This window comes from Dryas octopetala, chromosome 4, assembly GCF_963921425.1.
Source record: "Dryas octopetala chromosome 4, drDryOcto1.1, whole genome shotgun sequence".
NCBI lineage: Eukaryota > Viridiplantae > Streptophyta > Magnoliopsida > Rosales > Rosaceae > Dryas > Dryas octopetala.
In genome coordinates this window covers 4,621,331-4,626,816 of record NC_141369.1, presented here as the reverse complement: position 1 = coordinate 4,626,816, position 5,486 = coordinate 4,621,331, and positions in this window count along the sequence as shown.

Sequence of the window (5,486 nt, the reverse complement as noted above, 5' to 3'; positions counted from 1 at the left end):
AACACATCAACAGATACGGATGTTAGCTTCGCAGGGAATTTTACGGATTTCGATTCCGAGTTTTCTAGCTCAAGATATGGCCATTTTAGTGGAGGTAGCGCAGCAGTTCCGCGAGCTGAAAAAGGAGTTACGCCCAAAAAGAGCCCAAATCAGCCCAAGGCCCATGCTTGGCCGAAAATTATAAGCCTTGGTGTGCAAGGAATGCACTTATCCCACATTGAAGAGAATGAGAAATCTCAGCCCCACTCTCCTCTATAAATACATCTTTATAACTCAAGGAGAGGGGTCTCTCCTCTTTAATTTTCAGAAACCCTAGCTAGCCTCCTTCTTCCTTGCCGCACACCCCTTGTCCTTTCTCTCTCTTTCTTTTATTTTTCTGAAGCAAACCCTAGCAGCCACCATCTCTTTCTTTTCTCTTGCCGCAGCCCCCATCACCTCCTTCTCTTCTCTTTATTTTTCTGCTACAGCCACCTATCTTTGTGTTCTTTTATTTTTGGGCTGAACTGAAGAAGGAGGAGGAAGTCACGCCGCAGCCACCACCACCTAGCCGCGCCACCTTCTTGCTGCCACCACTTTGCCGAGCACCCCAGCAGCCTTGCCGTGGAGCCCAAGCCGAGCAGCAGCCATCACGCCACCTTGCAGCCACACCGTCCAAGGGTGGAGCCGCCTCCACCTCGTCATCTTTGGCTTGATTTCTTCTTCCCTTTCTTTTATTTTAATTGTTTTAATTATGCATTATTTATTTATGGATTTAATTACGTGTAACTGAATATTGGGCTAGGGCTAGGATGAAGCCCTAGCGATGCTGCTTACTCTCACTATGGATTATTGATTTTTAATTATTTACATGTTGACAAATCTTGGATCTCTGTTTAAATTGAATCTATTTGTTTCGCATCTTTGACCGATCACCTTAGGTTGCATGCATCTAGATATATGTTGTGAAACTAAATAAGCTCGAAAGGATGATAGTTTCAATAGGCAACAAGTGGATATCCTAAGATAATATTCATGGGAAAATGGATCATAGAGGACATAGGGTACATTAATTTGGAGCTATGCGCTATGTGTTTGTCACTCTCACAGATCGTAATGACTCTTGCATGGGTAACAGCTGCCTTAGCTTAGCACTAGGGAACATGCAAGTTAACTGGCTAAGGAAGGCCCAAGAAGCTCTTAGTTTATGCACAGTAAGGGGAGTAATTGCTAAAAGTAACTAGCCAAACATTTTAGTAGACGAACTTTGTTGACATGTTTATATATTGATTGTTAATATCCATAGTAGAGTGAATGGTATGCTAGTGGTGGATTCTGACCCCTAGTGTTTCTTTATTATTGTTTTATCCAAATTCATTCAGTTGTTATTTTAAAGTTTTGTCATTTATCTGTTAGTTTGTCTAGTCTCAAAAACCAATCAAAACCCCCCATTTGCGTGTGTGAGTTAGAGTTGATTTAATCGAATTTAATTAAGTTAGTGATCATAACACTAGTACAATTCCCTGTGGGATCGACCTCGTATTTGTAAGCTTTGCTACTCCGCGATTCGTGCACTTGCGAGTTAACCTAGAGCTCAGAAAAGGGTATTTAATTTGCTCTAGGAAAACATACAACAAGTTTTTTGGCGCCGTTGCCGGGGAATTGTTATTTGTGTTGATTGCTAGTTTAATTATCTTTAGTTAAGTCATTTTAGTTAGGTTTTATTTTCTGTTTTTATTTTTGGTTTTCACTGATTTCTCTTGTTTCTAAGGTACAATGGAAGAATCAAATTCGAAGATCACTCCTCTTTCACGCGTAGAAGGCCAAAAGGTGTTGAGTGCGTACAAGGGAAGGCCGAGACTCAATTGGACACCATTAAGGATGAGGTCGACTCTTGTGTCGCCGAAAGGAAGTGAATCTGAAGAAGCATACGAAGAGGAGAAATCAGAAGAGGAAGTCGAGGAGACCTTGCAGCCGAATGCATCTCAAATGAGAATACCTTTGAGTGATTATTCGTCTCCAACGCTTCTAGCTCAACCTACGTGCATTGTTTACTCTCAAGTGGAAGCTGATTTTGAACTTTCAAGTGGGACAATCAAACTCCTTCCATTATTTCATGGGTTAGAAGGAGAGGATCCCTACGTGCATATCAAGGAATTTCATGCAATATGCGAGATTGGCAAGCTGAGGGGGTTGAGCGATGATCAAAGGAAGTTAAGGTTATTTCCATTCTCTCTTAAAGATAAAGCTAAACAGTGGTTGTTTTCCTTGCAGGTCGCTTCAATTACAACATGGGAGGAACTGGCATCTAAGTTTCTTCTGAGGTTCTATCCAGTTAGCAAGACTATCATTATGAGGAAGCAGATCTTAGGGTTTACACAATCAGAGGACGAATGCCTCAGAATGTTCTATTAATGCTTGCAATTTCATAGTATTTAGCCCTTTTCGTTTCCCTTCCATTTCAATATCCTATCCTAGCCTAAGCTTTCATTATAACCCTATCTAAGCCCTAGTTGATCTCAAGAGACGTGTATTATACTTATGTGGAGTCTATTTGAGAAGGGAGTCTATAGTCATTGATTCTATTTCAAGCACTTTGATTCCTTTCCATGAGATCAGTATTTCTTTCTAAATGTGCCGTTATTTGATGTTCATATCACTACAACAAAAATAGGATATAACAACGTTAATAAGACAACGTGCATAATGTTTGTTGTTGAAGGCACCCATTAACAAGGTGCAATTAAATGCCCGTTGTGGTATACTATTATTAATCTTGGTATCACAACGTGCAGGTAATTTGTTCTTAAAAGCTTATAAGGCAACACGGAGTGCATGTTGCGAATATTTTCCACATATAACCACTTCTAATCGCTCGTTGTCATTTGTTCAGGAAAAAACTACGTTTGTTTGTTGTGGTGGATTATCTAGTAATGACAACGTGCATAAATCATTGTTATATCTAAAAATTATTGGCGCGGAAGGTAATATATTTGGCGCCTACAATATTTCAGCTCAAAGCCCAATAAACCAAACTTCAGGATTTTTTTTTATTAAAAAAAATTTTACGTTTGGGAAACAGAGGCCAAACGTCTCAGACTAATCTCACTCTCCCTCACTCTTCAGATCATTTTCTCTGAGTAATCTCACTCTCCCTCACTCTTAGACTATCCATTCCTTTCTCTTCCCTGCGCGTCTACTCTGGCAAGGTGAGGGTCTTCTATTTTACTTTATTTTCTTCTCTGTTTTAGTTTCTGACTTTGATTGATATAAAACGATTGGGTTAATTTTTAGGATCTTTCTTTTATACTTCATTTTCTCTAGAGTTTTAGTCTCTGAGTTTAAATATTGGGTTTTAGATTCTGGTTTTGATTGAGAAAACAAGAATGAGTCCATTTTTAGGATCTCTAAGTTTTAGTTTTTGTGTTTGATTGAGATAAAAAGAACCCAAATATGTTTAAATTCTGCCATGGTTAAATTTATGTGCTTCATCCTAAAAGGACGGAAAAATATTTAGTAACTTCCTCAATCTGGGAAACAATCTAATACTACTAAAATAACATATACGAGCTCTAAACTGGCCTTTCTTTTTAGCTTGGGACCTTCATTTCCTCAAAAAATTGCATTGCCACCTTCAACTTCCCAGTTTTTACACATGTTGATATTAGAGTATTATAGGTGAGCCTATCAAGCTTTAATCCTAGGCGTAATATTCCATCGTGCATGGCTATCGCACCCTGAGGAAGGCCTACATTGATATATCCCTGAAAATTAGAAGCAGCAAACCCTTAAGCAACAACATTACAAATTAGATTTACATAATTACACCTTGCATATGTAGCACACTGTCTGTATCTTAATTGCAAAGCTCAATTCTTGAAGAACTACAGGTCAGCGCAGAACCTTCATTAATGGGTCCATTGAGAAAACAAGAATGGGTCCATTTTTAGGATCTCTAAGTTTTAGTTTTTGGTCAATTGTTTTCCTTTTTTATTTAGTTAAATGATATATTTGGATTGAAGTTTAGGGCCTGGATTCAGTTTGTGGGGATTTTAATTATTTAATTTAACAATGTTGTAGCTATTATAGTAACTTTTGTCATCGTTTCTTCCTTATTTTTAAATAATATCCATTTTTTCTGCAGGTGGACGATATGTTCATAAATTCATATCCTTTTATATTTCTCTTATTTAGTTTTTGTGAGTTCATTTGATTAAAAGCTTTAAATTTCATTTAGTTTTGTGTTTTTAGATTCCGAACAATAAAATGAGAAATTTCACCATTTATTCTCCTTAATAGATTTTAACATGAATCCAATTGGAGATAGAAGCTAACACCTTGAAATTATTCCAGGTTAAATTTCGTGACATTTGAAGATTTCTAAGGTGTTCATTTTGAATTTCAAAGTCAGCCCAAAACTGCACCCGAGGAGAACTGAGTCAGCTGCATTGTGTGGGGAATAACTTTTTGGTTTGAGCTTGGATTGAAGCATATAATATATGGTTGGAAAGAAGACATCCAGAGCTTTCTATTGATATATAAAACGTAAATTTTGGAGTTGTTTAAGGCCTCCAAATTGCTCTCCAAACACAGCTCAGAAATCCTGTCAGCAAAAGGATAAAGTGGTCCCAAGGCATCTTTCCATTTTGGGTAATTGCCTATCACATGCTCTCTTTCCTTCCCCTTTGTTTGCCCATTCTAAGCAAAATTCAGAAACCACAATTTAAAGGCTCTAAATGAAGCAAAGAGTACATCTACCTATCTCAACATCCTTTAAGGATCATTCATTGAGGGATAAGATGAGAGATTCTCATTTTTGAATTAACCAAACCTTATCCCTTCATTTTCTTTTAATCCTAGCCACATATTCTAGACATAACAACTCACCCAAACCATAAAACACTCTCTCATTTTCGAGCTCCCCCCTCCATCCTCTCTAATTTTACTCATTTCATCATTCATTCCATCATCTCATCTCAAAAACACACATATCATCTTCCATCTTCCAAAACCCTAGCCTTTTCTCATCTCTCTACATCATTTCTTTTCTCCATCTTCCCTCCATCAACTCTTCCTCTCCAAAAAGCCAAACACCATCACAACACCCATCTACCATATTCACCACCATTATTGCAAGAGGAGCTTGGAGGCACTTGGGACAAGAAGCTATTTTGGGCATCCTTGGAGGAGTGACACCCCTTGGGAGCTTGGCTTCAACATCTAAAGTTTTCTCTTTTCCTTCTTGTTTCCATTTATGTTTCAATTTGTGATGTTGTTTGTAACTTTTATGGCTAGTGAGTAGTTTCTTGATTTGGGGCTAGGGATCTAGCCCTAGCCCAACCATGTAATGACTTTGTGATTTGTGATATAAATGCCATTTTGGATATATATGCTCTTATGCTAGTTTAAAGATCATGACTTATATGTGTGAATTTACCACTTGTGCATATGAGAAATTTTGTCATGTAGAAATTGAAGATTGGTAACCTTTAGTTTCTAAAGCTTGTTGC